The sequence below is a fragment of the Dermacentor silvarum genome, chromosome 6 (assembly GCF_013339745.2).
Source record: "Dermacentor silvarum isolate Dsil-2018 chromosome 6, BIME_Dsil_1.4, whole genome shotgun sequence".
In the NCBI taxonomy this organism is placed as follows: Eukaryota; Metazoa; Arthropoda; class Arachnida; order Ixodida; family Ixodidae; genus Dermacentor; species Dermacentor silvarum.
In genome coordinates, this window is record NC_051159.1 from 87,716,682 (window position 1) to 87,738,877 (window position 22,196).

The following is a 22,196-nucleotide window of genomic DNA, read 5'->3' on the forward strand; positions in this document are numbered from 1 at the left end:
GCGCGGCGTTTTGTCTGGTGAAGGCAGGTACGGCAAGGGCGGGGATGCTCTTCTCTTCCATGTCGGTCTTTCACTTGGCTCCCCCCCCCCCCCCCCCCTCTTCCTTAACCTCTTCATTCTTTCACTCGGCTGTTTGCCGATCAAAAACCAATTAGGCAGCCTCGTCGTAAGGGCGCGTACGACACTCAAAGCTTGTCTCCTAGGAGGAGGAAAAACTGTCAAGCACGCCTAGCGTCTATCACTAAATGAACCAGTTGAGGAAAAAGAAAATAAAAGAAAGGAGGCGCTGGGGTGGGGGGGGGGGGGGGTATTTTAAAAGCGAGCAAGAAGACAGTCTTTTGTTCCTACCGCCTCTTTCGAGCTGCTTCTCGCGCTTTTGTCTAATAAGGCTTCGAGCTTCCCGGGGACTGAAGCGCGGAAGGCTTCTTCTTCACCTCGCCTTTTCATTCTTCTCTTTGTTTTGCTGTTTATTTGTTCCGCGTTGTCTTCCTGTTAGCGAACCTCGCTGGTTCATTTCTTCCTTTTGTTACGCGCTGTCGTTCTCTAGAGCGTACTGCACTTAGCCCAAAATCACGGGACCACGAGACCGGAGCTTTTAAGGAAAAAGCTTGAGCCTAATTCTGTTGTCTTGGGGTGCGCGTGCCCAAGCTCGTTCGCGTATTTGCGCTCGGGCTTGAGACGCGCTATTTGGCCTGCGCGGTAAGCAAACGCGATGCTTACGCAGAGGCAACTCCAGAGAGAGAGAGAGAGACGAAAGATGGGCCTCCGTAAAACACCGAGTGCCGGGCTTTTTCGCTTAGGTGAGCTCATCTAAGACGACGTGTTGTCGAAAAAGCCACCTCTTGTTTGTCTAACCCTATCGTATGGTGCGGCAGGAGAGAAAGGTCGTTGGCATTGCTTGGGAAGTTTGTTCTTGCCAGCCAGGTGAGCGCCAATGCTATGCACGAAAGGGTGCGGGGAAGAGGGTATTTCAGGAAGTAAGAGGCGCAGAGTGAAAGCGGAGGGGTACAGCTGCTGTCACCACTAACTAATGTCTAAAGTGAATGTAATTGAAACGGAGAGACTGTGGTGATAAAGCGCAATAAGACATGGTCACGACGGCTTCACGTGCAGAAGAAAGACGTGCACTGGCAATGGAGGGATGATAAATAGCTAGTACTTGCTTTGTAGTCTGTAGGGTAGGAGAAACGTGTTACGAATTGGGAGCACACTGTGGTTAGCATAACCGGAAGCACCATCCGTAAAAAAACATCATTCATGAGAAGACATGCAATGTTGAGTTCGAGCACGTGACAAGTACTGAATAATTGTTCTCTGATATTCAACGCCTACCTGGTGGTATCTTCGCATTGCCCGGGAATTTTCAGAGAGGAACATTACACCAGGCCATTGGTGTAGTTAGCTTGTGCTGGGGGAATGAAAGTGGCATCTTGCAAGGAAGCTGGCAAGGTCAGTAGGAATGGGAGGCACTGCTGTCCAGCTCGGCCCTCGACGACCAGCTCAAGCTGATCCAGAGAGCAGAGAAGATGGCAAGAGCCAGCGGAGTCCTGCACTAGGGGCCCCGACCATTAGCGATGCCCAATTGAGGCAAGACAAAACTATCTTTGGATTAAATTTCATCTATCTATCTGCCCAATTATACGAAGTTAAAATTGGCTAAAATAATGTTATACTCCAGTTCCTGTACTGACAATTTACGTCGAATGTCACAGAAAATCAGTGAAGAAAATTTGTCACTTCGGCCGTTTTATGGAACGAGAGAGCGAGTAATAGAAAGACAAAAAAGAAATGTTGTGACGCAACTACATACTGGCATTTAGCCACACAGGAAGTCTTTAGGATCAGTTATAACATTATTCAACATGGTAAAAGAAATCCGCGTCTGGTAGATAATTTGACTAGAATATAAGTTCAGTCTTCAAGTTTGATGACTGAAATTTTTTAAAGGCTTCCGTGGCTTGCGACACAGTGGAAAACGGTGGCAAAATGACCACGGTGACGCTCAAGAAGAAAAAAAAAAACAAAGCATAGTATTATTATACTTAATCAAGGTTTCGACGAAAGTTCGTCTGGTCAGGCATGGAAATGAAGGGAATCATGGTCACTGACCAAGTCACTGACCAAGAGTGAACGAAGAACCCGGTTCATACGCGGTTCCGAAACGTCGGATTATTCAACAGACTCGGTCTGCGTACGTGATAGAAGCATTATGAGAATTTAATAACGATTTTACAGGATAAATTAGCGCAGATTGTGTCTCGCTGACTTTTATATTTCATGTATGTGGCCTCAAGTATGTAACGTGGATTGGTAGATGATTTGGCTGGATTAACTTTCATGGAATAAAATGTCCGCAGCTGTTGTAGCGGGCTTCATCAGAACGTTAACCTGCTGGAGGAATGGGAGGAGTGGCATCACATCATGCAGTGGAGACTTCAAAGCTCAAGCCAATATATTCAATGAGGCGTATGACTGCAAATGTGTGTTGTGGTATGGTATTTTATATATTCAGTTTATTCCAATCTCCTGATACCCTTTCCTTTAAAATAAGCAGTATTGTAAATAAGTGAATGCATCAATCAGTGAAATCTCCGGCACTCTTCCTCCTTACTCCTCCCTATTCGAATGGCATATAAATGTCATTCGAATACTTGGAGGAGCTCTATATTGTAAATAGAACGAAAAACATGGAAGGTATTCCTGGCTAACGTAAAGCAGAACAACCTCAATACTCGTGGAATTCCTTATTGCCATGCCTCTAATATTACCCTGGTTATATTAGTTTCCAGAAACGCCATTGCGAGCAGTGTTATGCATCTTTTTGCAGTATCAGTGAAACAAGGGCGGCGCCGGCTCAAAAATGTCGCCACACCGGAGCCCGAAGGTAAACGGTGATAGGAACACGAAAAGTGTATGGTGCGAAAGAAATGAAGAAAAAGCGATGCGCGTCTGTATAATATGAGACCGCCAAAAAAAGACACCATGCGAAGAAGGGACCGAGCACAAATACGGAGCGAATACGAATACAATAGTCAACCAAGAGGAAGGAAGCCTCAGAGATTCCTGGGCATTCTTGGGGGAGGGGGGAGGGGGGGGGGCTCATATGGGCGGCCATTATGGGCGCATGCCTCATAACTGCGGCGATCGCTGCGGGCTTGACATTCGCAATAAAATTTCCCCCGCAAACGGTATGAGCACGCCCGCCTTTTGTGCTTTATGCGAGCGTCCACCCCTTCCTCTCCGGTCAATGTCTAAGGGATGCGAAGCGCGAGCAGCGACCGGCCGACGTGCGTCCGCGCGCTTGAACGGGGACCGCTGTTCCGGCAGGACGAGTCAGCCGCTGCCTTCTTGCACGCGCATGTCATCGAGCTCTGGCAGACTTAGATAACCCGCAGAACGAATTCGATGCAAGAACATAAAGAACACTGCCAAGCAACCCGTGAACAGAGACGGCCCAGAGAAGAAAAGAAAGTACGAGAAAAAGACCTTCCGCAGAGCGATGAAATGTATAGGGACCCTTTTCAAAGGGTTCCTTTTGTCTGGCGGCCTTCTTTTATTTTTGCCCGCTTTTGCGCGCGCATATACATACCCAAGCACCACTATATAGGGGCCCCCTCGAGAGATGTTATTGAATTTCTTACTTGTTCTTAATTCGCTTCGACGCGTGGCGGCTCTCTACGAATGGCTGAAAAATTTATTCATGTCGCCCCCCCCCCCCCCCCCCCCCCCCTTCCCCTGTGAAGAGAGGCGTGCCCTATATTGAGCTTTTCGCTGAACAGTGATCCAAGCGTTCTCGAAGACGGGGCTATAGCATGCCCGGTGTTGTAAGACTTGAATCGATGGACGCAGACGTATATTATTTGGCTGTTTGGGCTCATTATTTGTGGCGCCTTCTTGAGCGCGGATCGTCCCGACGAGTGCACGTGTGTAGGACCTTCATCCCCACTCGCTTTCACCGGCTATTAATCTGAGGATCGAGCTATCTGCATTGTCCTCCAGGCCACGGCACGTATAGCCCGGCTTTCAGTGCGCGATCCTGGATTTGAATTTTGAATCAACCTGTGTTGCGTGGGGGCCTGCCGCAAAATACATTTCGAACAAGCCAATAGTGGTGCTGCAAACTCCATGTCGTAGACGTTGCGAATTACAATGTCCTCGTCGATGGCAACAGCGACAGGAACGAACGAGTCAATTCAATTCAGTTTCTTCTTTATTTTTAGAAAGGTTCGTGCAATCCGGGAAATGTGGCCACAAAGTGCAACAGCAAGAGTTCTCTTTCGAGCTTGTGTTCGAAGACGCGTTACCTTCTCCTTCGTTAACATAAACTTGTATGAAAGTTGCATTATAAGTCGGTCTCGCTACGACATTATGACAGGAATGGCCCAGAGGCATTCATGGGCCGATGAACTGAAGGTATGTACTTTAGCGCCATGCATAAGCCTATTCTATAACTAGTCGAGCGAGATGAACTGAGGAGGCGTCTTGTACGAGAGCAATTTTCAAACTCCGTATTAAATGTTGGAAAAGGCAGAATTCCCGCGACGCAGTCTTCGTCTAGTTGACCTTTCGCTTGCTCTATTTGCATGGTTACAATCATACAGCACCCACCGCGGTAGCTCGATCCGTGACTGGGACGTTACGCTGCAGAGCATGAGGTCCCGGGTTCGATCCCGGTCGCTGCGGCCGCATTCTGATGGAGGATGGAATGCAAGAAACGCCCGCGTACCGCGCATTGGGTGCATGTTAAAGAACCCCCGGTAGTCAAAATGAAGCTGGAGTCCGCCACTACGGCGTGCAGTACTCTTTTGGCACATCTACCAACCGTCACACATACTAACCCTCCCTACGGTATTGCCACGTAAAATCCGAGAATTTATATTTAGCAATCAAGCAGCAAGCAGTGTGGAAGATAAAATCACAATTGAAAGCGAGGAAATTGGTATAACCGAGGTCTCGAGTGACGTTCTGGCGCGAACGCACCTCTTGGGAATTTGACAGAGCGCATACGACGTCCGCGACCAATGGCCCTCAAGGTCCGAGAGGCCACTGCTGCCGAAGATGCTTGCACATGCATCCTCGGAGCGAGCGGCGGACATGACGGCGCAACGGTCAGCGCTGCGTGTCCAGGAATTCCAAGGCCGTTGTCCCTTCTTCTCATTCAGGACAAAAGCCCGGACACGGTTGACCGGGCACACCTGCGTCCCCTCGCTCGGCGGAGGTCGCCTGCGGAACATCGGCCGCATAGCTCACGGCGACGCTTCATTATCCGCGGGGATTTGGCGACCGCGCGTGCTCCACCGGGATAGACAAGGGAAAGGCTCGTGTGAATGCAAATGGGTTTCGCAAAACTGCCCACGAGATGCTCGTCCGGTATGCAGTGAGCTTTGTAGGAGCAGTCCTGCGTGCCTTGAACAAACGCCGTCTTGAACAAAGCATGGCGAGAGTTCCGTAAGTTAGCATATACGTAACATTGTTTTAACCTTTTCCCTCTTTTATGTACTACGTGGGTAACTCTGACCACAAAACCTTTCGGAAAATGGGAGCCGTAAGAGACAAGTTCGTCGTGGGGTTGATACGAATCCTCGACATGGTAAAGTAGATGTGATGTTTGCATTGTAATGAAGAAGACAAGACGACGACGAAGCAGTCAGCCAGCAAGCCACAGTGTTGGTGGTAACCACGCGCCCCGAGCTAGCGCTTGCCCGGATTTTGGCTGCTGGTTGCCCCGCCGCTTCTTCACGTTCGCCTGACGTTTCTCGCCATCCCTTGACGTTCACACGTCAATAAATCACATGGCAGCTCAAAGGAATGCCAAATAACACCTGTGAGTCCTGAAGTAGACAACCTTTCTGGAAATAGTAACAGTTCTTGAGCGTGTGTTCTCTGACCGCCCTGTCTCGAGGTCTCAATATGTTTTGTGGTCAGTTGCGCGTAGACCGCGCAGTTGCATTAGGAACGTATATCCGACTTATTTCTGCCGCAGAGTCATGCGTCTATTTTATACCGCGCAGTTTCAAAGCCATGATATGACCAAAATGCGCTCTTTTTCACTATTGTCTTTTATAACAATGATGCGGAACGTCATCAATGTGGACGGCAGTGTGGGCGTTGCATGAGGTGAAGGAGACGCTGTGACGTCACTCGATAAATAAATAAATCGGCAATGCGTTGAAAACGCGACAGTAATGCGTTTCATGTGCTCACCGCTTAACTCCTGCAACAGAATGAATGAATGTGCAGTTAAGTCACAGATCATTAAAGACATGATGCAACTGAAAAATTTCAGAAAACGTCAGCTGTGACATAAGATACGCACCGGAATGACCAGTGTCCCGCAGATGCCGATGAATATGAAAAAAAATTATTTGAGACGTCGGCAATATATGGCGTGATAGCTGTATGATGGTTCCCACAGAGTTCTTGGCTTTGGCTCTCCCTCGCCCAGCCTAACCTTGGAATCTCAGAAAGTTGTACCTCTGAAGTTACAAAGGCAGTCACAAGTGTACAGCCAGCGTGCGCCATATTGTTGCAAGAACGGTGCCTCAAACTGTTTGTTAAAAAATTATTGAGGTATGTTAACCGCGTTATTACCATGGTGTATTACAGCTTCACGTCCCCTTTACGTTTCAATTTTATTGCAAGACTGCATTACTAGCCCAATAAATGGCCCCATTAAGCTTTTATTTACTTCCAAGGACACAAGAATGTGTCCTTGGACGCAAATAAATGTCCTTTACTATTTCACCTTTATGGTGAAATATTAAAGTTGTTGGCGCCATACTCATAACGCTATATTATATGTAAAGCGTCGCGATTAAAGGCAATACTAAGGCAGTTGAAAAGTTGTTTTGCGTACTTTTTCTGGCGTGGCCCAAGGCTTCGTCTTCGGGGATACGAAAGCAAAGAATACACTAGCATCGAGTCGGAAAGCGGTATTTAACCTTTATTTAACTACAATTGTTAGTTGGGCTGTGGGCGTGGCCCAACAGTCCAAAAACCTACGTTCACTTTATTCTCTAGCCTTAACGCCGCAATAGCGTACACGCACATATCTTACGAATGGGATTCCAATGAAGAAGTTCCGATAAGCAGCATTTTTGCGCGCCTAGGCGATACTTCATCGGGCGATTATAAGGCAGCACAATGTTTCGACATGCCTGTATACCGGCTACAAAATGATCACAAGTAAAGACACTCGTTCATGAGCTTCCCAGAAAATAAACCCTAATAAAGCCAGCACTAACGCAGTTCGTATAAATCTATGTTTTCAGCATATTCTGTAAAAGAACTTCGTAAAATAATTGTGTATAATTTTCGTAAGAAAGTACTTAACACGCACGGAATTATTGTACCACGCAAGGAGTGTTACAGTAAGAGTGATCGTAAGTATAAATATGGGCGCCCGTAAATACGACCTGCATAATGAAGTAATGAATCCTTTGATGCTGGCGAGTCATCGCCAACCATGCAATCGCCGACGTCAATACTCTTTCAGCCTCCACCGCTGCACGCTTCAAAAGCGCCGTAGCAGTACACCTCACTGAACGGGCAAGAGCGTCTCCGCGCGAGTGAAAGTAGCCCTGTGCGGGACGATCATACGTCGTCCGGCAATTTTCTGCGCAGCGAGATCAAGAAAGTGGGAGAGGTAATGCGGGAAGTTTCCAAGATCTAAGGCTCGGATGGCGATGCCGCAGCGGCTCACTCTTGCATGGTGGTGAGAGCGGGTGCTCGTGGTTCCGCAGCCGCCTTTAAGTACTATCATTATTCTGAGGCCGTCACCGCCGCTAGCTGCTTTTGTTGTTTCTCCTTGACAGTGCCTAGCTTATTGTCCTTTGTTTCTTGTTTGCATTATGCCGCACATATTTTGCACGTAGTGATGTCTGTCATCGTCCAAATACGCGTGCGTTTTATTCCTTTCACCTGCCTCCGGGAAATGTATTATTGCCGCCAATCTCGTTCCGGTTGATATCTTCATCGGAGCGGGCTACGCGAAGGAGCCGCTTGAAAACGACGAGAACGTGGATGTAATGACAATTTTTTTTTCAGCGAGTCACATCAGTTTTCTGGCCTTTGTAGAAGCCAAACAGGAAGTGAGAGCGCGGAATTGGGAGTTTGTGGCGGAAATAACTGTATGTATATTTAGGCTTCTTCTCTTTCTTGAAGGTAGGACGTAATGTGTAGTCAGGTGGCAGCAGACTGGCGTGAACTGGAGTGGTTTCACAACTAGCTGACAGCCAGCTGAGGAAAGCATTGACTATTGAACGTGAGTGCTGTAATTTGTGGCAGGCCGACTTTATCATTCTGGCGATAGTACGATGTGGGAAACTATTACACTATTACAGCAACTATTAACACGAGTATCGTCTCTTGTTTTTCGTCTTTGTCTAGCTGGGGCGCTGACAGATGAGAAACAAATTCCAACTCACCCATTTCTCGCTACTTGAGCAGAACGCTGGACCTCAGCGCCTACTACATTGGAACACCAAGATGCGAATAGTCTCAGTCGCACATGGCCGTGCGCGTTCACTGGTCGCTCACGCAGTGACCCTTACCAATCTTGATAAATGCAACTCGTCCCTCTCTCGAGATGAGAACGAATTATTTCAGGAAGACGTACATTTCTGTCCCACGCCAACCTGAAGTAAAGTTTTGGCAGCGCGCCCATTTCCGTCTAATCTAAACTTCTAGGCCGCTGTCTCGGAATGATCCTAATTCCTCGCAGCACTTTTGTTTTTCTTTCGCTCTTTTTTTTTACGAACCAACTTCCCGTGGTGCAGGCGTAATTCAGCCTGTTAAATGCCCTTGCCGGCTGGCTCGCTCCGTGGCTCGCTCGCTTGCTCGCTCTACGAGGCAGTGAGGTGTGCAATGCGGCGAGCGCGTAGATCGGGTAACCGGCAACCGACGACGGCGCCGAGTTTTTCCGAGCGAGCCGTGAGGCCGTCGACCAACCGACTTCTTCTCGCGGCTCGGAGGGGTAATTAGTTTTTCACCGGTTTCCGGCGTACGCCTGAACGCGCACGGCCGAGTTCGCCTGGAGGCGCCTCCAGTCAGTTCCCCCGCGCCACCGGCTGTCCGCCGAGCCGCCTGCGACGTCGGTCACGTGACCCACGCGATCCCCCCGGCGAAGGGGGGAGCGCTCGTCGTCGCCTCTGGAGTGCACTTGGTCAGCGGCAGTGACCGCGCTGACGTCACGTGCTGGCGTGGACGGTGCGTGGGCCGCAACAAGCTCTCGCGAGCAACTGCGTTTACGCACGTGTTGAGAACCTCAAGAAGGCCAGACACGCAAGCGGAGCCACAAACAGACAAGAAAGCATCGCTATAAAATTTAAGAAAAAAATATTTAGGGCAACTAAGCGACCGGGCTGTGTATATACGTTGCACAGAAGCGCTGACGTTCGCGCAAAGAGAGACGGAGTGAGAGACACGAAATTACCGGGATTGCTTGTCGGGAGGCGCTCTCTTTCTTATTTTGTTTATGTTAAAATATGGTGAAGGCGATGGTGTTTAGATGTAAGTGGTTAACGCTCTTCGCTTGGCCGTTTAATAAAGCTTACTAAGGTTTTTAGGGCTTTGCATCGTTCAAGGTTAATATCTGCAGGTTTTCGGAAACGTTATAGTATTTAAGGTACGAAGTTAGAAAGCAGCTGAGACACTCATTTTGGTTTTGCGGACGAATGCCGTCTGATAAATGCCAGCTTTGGAATTCGCAAAGTGCGCAGGGTGCCTCAATACTGCGTAGACACATGACATCAAGACGTGGTAGCAACACTATAGCTTTGCAACAAGACTAAACAATGTACGAAGGTGTGAAAGCGCGGACCAGGATATATATTGCAGAACAAGCGCCCACACTGTCGAATTACGTTGTTCTAAAGATCTAAAGGTCGCATGGAATAGAGTGTCTCAGTGACTACAAGCAGTGCAAATAGAATCAGCGCCGTTGTAGTTCGGTTTAGGTTTGCCTATGTTTTCCATTTGCTTTAATGTCAACCACGGCAATGGCTACGGCTCGGAGTAAAGTTACCACCTTGAAAACCAACTTGTGCTCTGGGACCAATAATATTAAGCCGTGTACATTATTTACGCTTTTCCGGTGACCGTTTTTCACCGGTTAACAAATGTTACAAAGTGTGTTTTTGCCCTCATGCATTTGTTATTCTAATTGTACCTTATATGCTGATGACACAACTACATTTTCCTCAGACAACAGCCTACGCAACCTTACAGAAAAGCTTAATGAAGACCTCCATGATATTTCGTCCTGGTGTTCCATGATAGCTGTTTACAAATTAACTCCCTAAATACTGCGTTTGTTGTTTTCCGATATCACCAAAGACCTACTCTGTTAACTGAGTCATGTGAATAAATGAGTCATGTATATTTAGCCCACGGGTTCACCAGTGGATCCGATTTCAACGATCGTGGGATGTACTCGCCACTATCGTCTTGTGTGATGTTTGTTTGGCTGGGGCACAAGTTCGCCCAATAGAGAGTTAAATCCTAAGCCAGCGCTTTCGGCAATCCCATTCTTCACCGCCACTACAATGTAGCAATATTCTACAGTACGGCTTTTCTATCGACAGAGTCAGCAACACGCTTTTCTCGTGAAAGGTCAGCGCGTTTCGGATAAGAAATCATGGCACAGTGAGTGCCTTCGCCCATCCCAATTGATGGTAACAGGCTAATACTTATTATCAACAAAGAGCTTTATTCTGTTAAGAGTCAGGGCTTGAGTGACGATATATAAAAGGAAGAAAATACATTGGAAGTTAAGAGAGAGAGAGAAAAAAGCTAAGCACCTGATCTTTGTCTTATGTACAATAAGGCCTACGTACACTGCAAACGCTGCACACGATGACAATTGTGACTCCTTTATAAAACAGGAACATGGTATAAATTCATATTGAAAGGTAGCCAGGTGTCGCCTGGCACAAGATTGATTACTTGTAGCCATTCCATGGTGCTGTAGGGGAGCGCAATCATCACAAACAAAGCCGAAGAAAAGGACAACACGAGTGCTTACTCGCAACCAATAGTTTATTGAAGGAAAAACATGCAAATAAACGAAAACAGAACTAACTGCGCAATCACGAAACTTAAAAAAGGCTGCTCCTTCATGTGAATATTCGAAAATAATTTAGCCCAGTGAAAATGAAACAGGACCCATGGCGCAGGTGTCAAAAGGTTAAAAGTAATAACCAAACCAGAAATGCAGGTTTCATCCCCTCTCTAAAAAATATATCTTTCCGCGATAAAGTCACAGAAGGAACACTAATGCACGTATCGCCGGCATTCAAAATGAAAAGAGGTTCCATTATTTTGCGTGCGAACTTGTTTTTATGCCAAAACAGATGAAAGGTCGGACCAAACAAAGACAAAGAATTGTAGGACTTAACAATGTGCAGTCAAATACGAACAATTTAGGGAGCATAAGAATAATTTAGGCGCAAGTTATGTCATTCGATTGTTCGGCTGGTTTTAATTCGCTTTTCCGTATTACGGCTCTTCACTGCTGTTGCTGATGTAAAGAATGTAATATGAGTTCGTTTTATACAAGGTGAAAGAGAAAGAGAGGAATTTACTGTGATAAAAACAAGACGTCAACACAATGGATCCATCACTGTCCTGATGCTCGCTTGGGGGAGGGGAAGGAGAGAGCAGAAACTCGATGATTACATTGAAGCATGGAATTCGATGACTCTGGTTTTAAAGGAAAGGGCTAAAGTCTTCCTGAGGTTGTGCGCCTCATGCCCACCCTCGCGCATTAGACACAATAACCTCTCCACGTTCTATGAGCGCAATGCCAGTCCCGTCACATGTCTAAGAAAACAGCTTCTCACATAGCGGCCGATAGTCGAAGATAACCAACGAGCTCACTATTGTCTGACATTCTGGGGCGTGCCTAAAGCCCCTTGATCGACGCACCTTCGGCAGCTGCGCAAAACGTCACGTAGACGGAGGGACATTACGGCGCACCGAAGGCAGATGCACGACACGCGTGTCTGGCCGGGCGCACATTTTGCCCTCAGTTCTGAACCAATGCATTGAACATAAATTTGGGCGAAAGAAACGCCAAGCCCGAATCCTGTTAGTAGGCTTCCGTGACTTCGCTTTTCAGCCAGCGCCATGTGCACTCTCAAGCGGTCCTCTCTCCAAGGCTCAATAAAGTCCGCGAACAGGTCCATATTGAAGTTCTGATGTACTGCATTAAGGTCAGCCACGCATACACTTTGCCTCGTTTCTAATATTGTAGTTCGCTTTCGAGCTGTTCAGCGTTACGTTGGTCACCCGAATTAATTTTGTGTGACGAAAGTTTTGTGACGCGACGCAATTGGCTGTGCTCTCGATATCGATGTCTTTATATATGTGTTATAAGCGCTTCGTGAAGATAATGATTTAGCGAAAGCCGGGGGCGGTTGTATGCTGTAATGAGCCCTGCGGTGGACGCTTATGGTAAGAAAAGACGAATAAATGCGCGGCGTCCGTTGTTGGGAAAGGAAGAAGCGAGCACGACCTCGTTTCAGCAGGGGCTTCGAGCGCGTGATCCATACATCGCACGCTTATATGGCTCTACGAACAGCGGCCAATAACTAACCACCTCGTATCAGGGAAATGGAGGACAAGGGAGGGACGGGAAAAAGCCGAAAGCTCAGCTTCCACTCCGTCGAAGGATCGACCGTCTTTATTGATTATTTCGATTAACGGCCCACATACACTCGGCCCCCTTTTATGGGACTGTTCCATACCTACACGCGCGGAGCCTACAGGCTCTCGCATCGCAGCGCATTCCTTTATTCTCTCTCGGCTGACCAGCTTTAAGCCATTTGTATAATATGTCGATACTTCCATTTTCTTCTTCTTTCCAGTCGCTCCTGTTTTAGATATGGGAAAAGCTTATAGAGCAAGAAAAGGGTTTCGTCCGGGGAAGCATAAATGGTGTCGGTGTTTTTTATTATTATTAATATATCTACATTCGGGTCCTTTGCACGTGGGTGACCTTCATTGTTCGGGAAGTGTCGTGCCCAGGCCAAACTACTGCCCACTTTTTGTTTTGCACTTTCTCAGTTCGAGCATGTCGCTTCTTCTGTGTTAGCGCGTTTTTCTCAGCACGGAAGCAACGGGTCCGGACGACACGAGAAACGGGAGGAAGAAAGGAAGGCAAATGTGACGTGTGTTTGCTGTGCCACAAGGGATGATGGGAAGGGACAGAGATATCGGAGGAAGGGGGTTCAACTTGCGTATGCCGTATGCTTCGACCCGCGCCAACTGAATCTGTCCCGTCATGTCTTGAGCCTTTTGTTTTATACAACCGGGTCCGGCAAGGCAATGACAGAGCTTTTCGGGGCTTTTCCGTTTTGAGCGCCAAGTATAAATCCTAGCTGGGTGGCTGTGATGTGACGAGAGGACGAAGGAGAAATCGCCGTCGCAAGGTTCTGCGCCAGCAGCCGGGAGCTGCGTTTCCGTGACGGGAAGGGATTCGAATGTAGTCGAAGAAAATGAAACGACTTAAATGGGTGCAAGTGGAAGTGCCAGGAATTACGAAGGATTGATTGATTGATTGATTGACTGACTGATTAATTGATTGATTGATTGATTGATTGATTGATTGATTGATTGATTGATTGATTGATTGATTGAGTGAGTGAGTGAGTGAGTGAGGGATAGGACTTAGCGCAAAAAAAAAAAACACCCACACACACACACGAGCTTTGAGAGAGGCACCAAAGAAAGGCTCCGGATTATTTTGAATACCTTTTTTTAGCCTCCACTTAAGAATTATATAAAAAAAATCGCATAAGCACGCAAATGTGCAACTAGCCTCACCTTTTTCTTTTAAGATATCAGTGGGCTACTGTGTGCCTTATTTATATTGGTGTGAGGCGAAATTTACGATTATATTTGTTCGTAAGAGATGCTTTTTATTACCTGACAATGTTACGTCATAATATATCGCTAATACGATTGTTCAGTGTTCTTAGAGACCGCCCTAGCTAGCACACGCATTGCTGTGTAAATACGAGCTCTGAACTGATGCCCAATTATCGGTGATAATAATGCCTTGCGTAATCACTTAATTAATATACATCAGATTGTAACGTGCTCTTCAACGTTTTCATCTTGGGGCAAATATTTATACACGACGTATTAGACGTATGCCTTTCAAATAGGCAATTGTTCGCAGGCCATGACAACTATTCTGCGCTGGAATCACAGTCCGAATACTAATTAATTGTTCGTGCTATGTACGTATAATCAGTGGTCTGTTAACTATGAACATCACCCCGCCATAGTTGCTCAGTGGCTATGGTGTTGGGCTGCTGAGCACGAGGTCGCGGGTTCGAATCCCGGCCACGGCGGCCGCATTCCGATGGGGGCGAAATGCGAAAACACCCGTGTACTTAGATTTAGGCGCACGTTAAAGAACCCCAGGTGGTCCAAATTTCCGGAGTCCCCCACTACGACGTGCCTCATAATCAGATGGTGGTTTTGGCACCATCTTTTTTTTAAACCATGAACATCCCCAGAATGCCGTAGTAGTTTCTTTCTTTTTCTTGAATGAGCCATCAAGGACACACGTTTGCTGAGCGATACGCTGTTGCCATGTCGCTCCCTCGCTGTGTAATATTGAATCGATGCTCATTGCAACAAAAACATTCTTTGCGTCTCTTCTCTATCGCTCGCGGTTTATTTCTCCTCGGCGTAAATGTACCCCCACAAGAAGTATTGATTACTACCTATACACTCTATCGCGCGATCTATTTTCCGTCGGCATAGCTGCTGTACTGAAAGAGAAGTTTGAAAAGAAAGAGCGCATTCAATTACCCACCCTTGCTACTCGCTTTCATGTCGATTCAATAATCTTATGTGCAGCACGGTTGCTAAGATGGTTAGGCTGTGTGGTATGTAGGTCGCAAAAGCAATTCAGCTGAACGCGACTTCGAAAATAGCTGGGTTACTGAACACTGGACTATGTCGATACTCCCGCATGAATTGAAAACATGTTTAACACGAGAGCATGAATTAAGTTATTACAAATGTAGCCGAGGTGCGCGCAGAGAAATAAAGAAGACAGAATTCCGAACAAACGTGAGCAATTGTTAGGAATAAATGTAACGGAACATGCTCTGTGTGTTTAACCATACAAAAGAGACTCCGCCACACAGAAACTCATCATGCGGTCGATATGAGTATTCTTTATTAAACTTAAATCCACCCTTTCATTGCCGGAAAGCAAACGTTCTGCTTAATGGAAGCACAGCATCAGCATGAAGAATTCGTCGCTGCTTCAAAGTTCTGAAACGGTCGCTGAGCTCGCCTGGTTCCATGGTGTCATGAAGTAGACATGAATATTTACAACATTGAACGTGTGAAAATCGCGGGGAAACTGAGTTTAGTTCGAATTCGAACGTGACCGGGCTAATAGGCCATCGCGAAGTTGCTAAGGAAAGGAAAGCCACAGGACGATTACGAGTGTGTGACCCTAAACGAGCGTTAGCTGTGGTGGTAGAGGAAACAATACCTTGAAGACATGTGTTCGCTTCTGTCGCCTTTATTTCTTTTAATGTAGCGTTGACGACTTTGTGATCACTAAAGTGAGTAGTTATATGCTGAACGTCTTGGACGAAATCGTTGTTTTGGAAGGCGGAGGGTGCGCGTATCTCTAGATTTGGCGACGGATCACGACAAAGTGACGATTTGTAGCATCAATGGTAGGTTGACAACCTTCAGGAAATCAGCTTTGCTTGCTGGAATGTTGACGTCTTCCACGAGAAGCATTGGACAAGACCTGTACGACAGAAATGCATTGGTGATGCTGGATACAACGTGTGAGAATGTGGCTTTGAGATTAAAGTAGGCCACTGCGAAGACGAGTTGGTTGTCTATATAGTTGTACTGCGTACATCTGACCCACGTTCGTAGCCATATTATCGAAGAGGTCGAGGTGTTCCGCATGTAATTGGTCTCGGCGGTAAGTGGTCACACTCGACACACGGTTGTCGTGTTAACGTCGAGGTCCGCAGCAGTGCGCGTATCCTGTCACCTGTAGCGGCGCCTCTGGATACGTCCAGGTAACCAAGAGACACGTTATGAGGCAGAGCATGACAACGTGGTCGTGGTGAATGTCGGGTGCGTGTGCTGCCAAGGATCGCACACTGAATTGCTGCGATGGCGAGGAAGTGCGGTTGCTGGAGAAAACCAATGAGTCATCTCGCCTACCTCGCAGCAATGCTGCCTCCGCGGCACGCAAGGCTGGACTGTTATGACGGGAAGGGTGTTTCGGCTCCCGATCTCAAGCTCGCTGGATCACTTGGGGGCACTAGAGTGCTTGCTTCCTCCATGACATTCCACTACACTAGGGCCACAGTCGGATGGTTTGTCGGTGGGTATGCCTTCACGAATGGCTCACACCGACTATGGGGGACTGGTTTCCACCGCCCGTGATGCGCCGAGGGCGAGGCCATTTGGTGGTGTTCAGGAGAACCGAACTTTGCGTCACCGTTACCGAACTGTGCTCTCTCACTGGTGCAAGCACGCGCTTAAAGTATTGGTAGCACCGTCTGGAGCGCTGACATGGTGTGCGCGTGAGAACGGCACCAACGGCGGGAAACTGAGCAACGAGCTACGAAAAGTTAACGTTTTAAAAGAAAATGCTTATCGCGTGCGACACAGCACCACTTCACGTGAATTCAATAATGAAGGCTGTACTAATAGGTAGTGCACTAAGCTTGTCTTAGCCCCATTGCCAGCATGCAATGCTAGCTCGTGATGCAACACCATGTTCGATTGGCTTTAGTAATAGCTAAGGGAATTTTTCACCCTGAAGCTGCGTAGTGGGCTCTGAGAGACGCCGTATTGGAGAACTCCGGAATAATTTCTAACTCGGGTGGCTATCTAATGCGCATATAAATCTAAATACGCATGCGTTCTCCATAACCAACTCCCAACTACTCGGCCACCACTGCTGGGAGCCTAACCCAAGATCTCGTGATCAGCCGAAAACAATAACCATTGTGCCACGATGGTAAAGTTAAAGGGTTTTCTAGTGACTCGTTAAAGTTGGGATGGTGAATAGGCGCCTTCATTCCTTTAGTGCGCCGTGGTTCGATTCGCAAAGGGAGATCTTCTCGTGTCCGAATCGTCGTATTCTCGTTGTCCTTAAACTTAACGTGAATGAACGTAAACTTGAAAGAATAGGCCTGTGAAAACGAGAATGCCTCTGCAACCAACTTTCGAAGCTGGCGCCATTCAACTCCGCCATCTCATCTTAACCTCTTTATTTCTTTTTTTTTTTTTTGCTGCAACAAAAGTGGGCTGCAAGCGACCCACGCCGCTCACAAAGCCTGTCTCGTCGCCGTCTTCGCTGGAAGCGACGGTATAGTGGGAAAGTCGGGCATTAGGGAGCTCGCCACTCGTAGGCGGCGCGCTTCGGGGCAAAAGGAGCTTCCTCCTCCGGGGCGCAGCCGTAATTCGCTCAAACGATGAGAAACTTAGATCTAATTTCGGCCCGCACACACACTCTTCGGCGCGTATAGGTTCGTGTGCAGCCTCCTCCCGCCTCTTCCTCATGCGATCGCCTTTTCTGCGGCCTTCCATCCTTTTCATGAATCTTCTTTCCACCGCTCGCTGCAGCATCGACTCGTTTCTCCCGTTGCTCGCGGAGCCCGAGCATTCGGCTTTTTAGCCGGAAAAGAAGGAAGGAGGGGGAGGGGTCGAATCGGCGGCGCGAGTGAAACTTATATTACGGTTATATACAGTTTTTTTTTCTTCTTCTCTGGCTTCTCATCGTTCCGTGATTGTCGAGGATGCGAGGAATCCTCTTTGAGCGTCAAACAAGGGCGATGACGCTAGCGAGACAGAGGAGATAAAATGAAGCGCCGATTTCCATCATTGCGAACCGAGTGAGATTGCGCGGGGAAATCAGTAGCGTTGCACATCATTTCATTTCATTTATCTCGCGCGTAATTGCACTGTGAGTTTTTCTAGTTAAAAAAAGAAGAAAAGGGACAAGTATAGGCTTGGATAATGCACCAGCACGGATACGTTAATGCAAACGGGTGTATGACATTGAGGAAAGTATAGCATGGCTTAGTGTGTACTATATTATACTGTAAATTAGAATAGCGTGACAAAGCTTATAATAGCTACCACCACAACAGGGCGTTAAATATACGGTTTGCGGCATTTCCGGCCCATTTCTTCCAACTACAGACAGTTGAGCTAATTGGCATTGATCCATACCATAGTTGGTAAGGGACGCCTTACCTTCTTTCACGATGTAGTTCTTGTATTCTTTTTTTTTTTGGCTGTACTGGTGTTTGCTCTTCATGCATGAAACGTGTTCTCAACTTGCATCGCGTGCGTTGTGTATCCGTGCGCCGACATTGTTACCTTTCTTTATTTCTTTCTCTCTCTCTCTCTCTCTCTTGTTTCTTTCTTTTTTCTTTGCTTTCTTTCACTTTTGCATAGTGTTGATGTCATAACTGTGACATTGGATAGCTGCAGTTCTTTAGTGCCCAAGGTTTATGCCTGTCTTCAGCTAAGAATCACCATCTGTTTGTGCCAGCAACACCTGATTTAAAAAAAAGAAAAAGAAGGCAATGACCGAATATAGCGCGGTTGACTATGTCACGTAATTATGGATTGTAACGGGTGTGCGAACAGTAAACAAAGGAATATGAGAAGGATGAGGTACCCTGGATGCCAGCCTGTGCAATTGTCATCACGTCTCCTGCAGTCACACCGCTTACATTAAGTAGTTGAGTATTCGAGGTTGTTCTTGACTCTTCAAAAGTGCTGCATAAGCATCGCGCGCCCGTCGTGCGGCGCCACAAGCACTTCAGTGTCCCTGTATATTATCTCAAACGGAGCGTATAGAGGGACACGTGATACAGCGCTTTAGCGAGTAGCATCACCTGTGCCGGAGACTCAGCTTATGGCACATGAAACAGACGACTGTCTGAAGGAGAAATGCAGGGTGCCTGACGGAATCAGTGTATTTTAATTAACGTTAATTAAAATTAGGGCTGTTAAGTTGCTATACGAACTTTGAGCGTTAGGAAGGTGGCCGCCCGCTCAAGTTATCCGTGTTTACGAGATTACAGAGTGCGAATGCGATAGTGTATGAAGCGTCCATGATATATTAAGAGCGCGAGCAAACATAACAACTAACGCCTACAAAATCTGCTCGCCCTATATGTGACATTTACAGATTGTATCTTTTTAGGCTTGCAAATTTTTGTGGCATTGATTTTCACACTTGTCATGCTCTAACGGAGGCTTCTATGACTCGTGTAGAGAACCGTGAAGAATAGTCGGATCCAGGGGCTTAAATTTTTCGTTACTTGCAATCATACGAAGTGAGAGACAACGAAGCAAGTGGGCAATTGTTGCGCGTAGTTGAATATGGGTCAGAACCTGCAGCAAGTTATCTTTTCGTGCACTTTCATTTCCCTTCACCTGCTCTTGTTTTTTACGTGACAAAAATTTACTCCTTCTATGCTTTTTGTGGCTTCGTTCTCTGTCACTTCGTATGAGTGCACCTAGAGAAGCCGATATGACCAATTCAGGGTAGTGCGGATAACCAAGTCACTCGATATTTTCTTGCATCCCGCGATCTGTTCACGTCGGCAGATTGGTTCTAATCTGCGCGCTTCGCTTACTACTTCCGGCACACGTGTCGGAAAGCTGCGGTTTGTTGGCGATTAGTTGGCTCGGAATCCACAAGAACGTGTGGTTACGGCCTTATGTTGTACGAGATATGCGCACTCCGTCACGGTCGCCGTTTAATGGTGCGGGGTGCCTTGTTGCATCCACAAGAGTTAAAACAACACAACACAAGAGCTATATCAACGTCAAAACGAGAAGTATAAAGAAAAACAGCAGTAAAAAGAAAAGAGGGGTAACTGTCCACGACAAAAGTGTCCACGCAGACGTGCGCGGACAGCCCCAGCAGCGTCGGAGGACAGCGCAATGGCGAGCGTTAGCGAGAGCAAAAGGAGTCGCTCTGCCCATAAATCACGGCCTGCGTGTGAAACTCCGAGGATGGCTCGCTGATAAAATGCAGCGACGCGGCGCCGTCGTCGCTTCGGCAGAGCGGCCGGCGCACGCCGCATCGCCGTCTACGAGTCGCTGCGGGCAACGCGGGCTACGAAGGCCGGGGCCGCGAATAGCCCGAGGTCAGCGCTTCGTGCTCGGCAGTGGAAAACGGCCCCGGCGCCTCCACCCGCTTCCCCCCGCCCGCCAATGCGATCGCCTCCAGGACCTTCTTTCTGCATCTGCCTGCGCCCCCAACCGCCTCCCACTACCATAACATACACCCCGCACTGCTAGACGTCGTCGGTACTGCGTCGGTTAAAGATGCTCTAAAGAGAGACGACGCATCGTAAATTTCATCTTGACGCCGTGTTTTTCTTACTACTGCTGCTACCTAGGCTCGCGTCAGGTTGTAGCGAAACCTCGGGCACCACCGCCTACGCTGGACAAGACTAGTCGAAGAGTTCCTGCATCTAAAAGAAGTAGGGGGAAGCAGCGGAGGAACAAAAATGAAGAGGAGGAGGAGGCGGAAGGAAGGAGAGGAGAAGGGCAAGGGGTCGACGCGAGCAAACCGCTGTCGTCAGCGCTGCTTCAAAAAGCAAACGCACGTGTGTCGTGGGTAGAAATATACTTTGTACATTAAAAAAAAATGAAAAGGAAAGGTGAAGGTGCTGGAGACGCCTACGTAAAGCACGTCCCCTCGGGGCGTCTGAAATTGAAAATCCATACGAGTCCCCCGATAAGTAAATAGATGTTGCCGCGTCCACCGAGCGCTGGGTGCAAAATGCTGGAAGAGGCGAGGGGGCATGAGAGAGTGGCCGGGCGTAGAATGTGCGAAAAAAGAAAGAAAGAAAACAGGGAGGAAGATGACAGTCTCGACCGACGAGCTTGCTTCGCCTGGGAAGGTTGCGACGGTTTGCGCGTGGGCGGAGGGGTTTCGGTTAGGGGTGTGTTTGTGAGAGAGAGAGAGAGAGTAAGATACCGGTTAGCTGTGTAAACATATCGCTTTATTCCGCGGCCGCGCCAGTTCAAGTTTGTCTTCACCCCGCGAGTTACGCAAACACGAACGCAATCGTGTTCAACCGCGCGACCCCCGCTTTCCAATGCTGCAAAGTAGCAGAAAGAATGGAAAACCGCGCGCGGCTTCCTCTCGCGCGGGGCACGCGCGGCAAACATAATGTGCGTGTGTATGTGCGCGCGTATCTTTGTGTGCGGCGTGCACGGGTGTGTGTTTGTATGACGGTGGTTGTTTATTGTGCGTCTATACCATTCGGGCGCGCGTCGATACAGTTTTTCGTCGAAGGGAAAAGACTTTGAAACATGGCCACTCGCTCGACGATGCCGACGCAGAGTGCATTGGTGACGGCTAGCCTCGGTGATCGCTTAATGTATGCCGGTGCGCCGGCAGCATAGCCGAGAGAAAGGCTGCAAGCGCAAACAAAACGGGGCAGGCTAACGCTCGAAGACGAACAGTGCTGTAGCGCCCCTTTTGTTGAATTAAGCAATTCACCGGAACGTGCGGGCGGAAACGTGAGGGGGTGCATTCTGTTAACGTTTGTTGAGGCACTCGCAGCAGTCGTCATAGTTATAAATAGCGAGATAAAAGCAAAGTAGAAACGTGAGAGAATGATGATAATAACAAAAATACCAAAAAAAGAACGTTAACTGATGCCGTGCTCGGCTTTTATGGGACACATCGAGCAAGAGCAGTGCGACAGACATTCTCTTGTGCGCGCGCCGAACAAAGGCCACGGCTCGAGGACAAGAAACTAAGTTGTTTCTGTTGATGCGCGTTGTCATGCTGCCGAGCGCACTTGCATGGCAAGCATGCAAAGTGCTGCTGTGCGTACGCACGGGTGCAGCCCCGAGCGACATCAAAAGGCTGCCGTTTTTCCCAGCAATTTCTGAATCTAATTTATGAGACAAAGGAACCCTCGCTCTCTCTCAATCGCCATCCTTCCTCTCTGTCACGTGCTCATGCGAGCGCGTTCTTTTAGAATCATGTCTGCCGTGGTGTGCTGAAAAATTGCTGTCGTTCTCTTTCCCACGTCCTGCTCTCCGTCGCGCTCGGCTTTTTATGGCGGCTCTTGTGTAGCGCATGCTTGCATCGGCGGACAATGAATTTCGAGAAATGCAAAAATAATTCGCTCTCATGATGCCGC

General features: G+C 47.9%; 1 protein-coding gene across 1 annotated transcript in view; it reads left to right on the forward strand.

Moving 5' to 3' along the window:
- Window positions 1-22,196, forward strand: part of LOC119455705 (hemicentin-1-like) — a 242,471-nt gene that overhangs the window by 75,472 nt on the left and 144,803 nt on the right.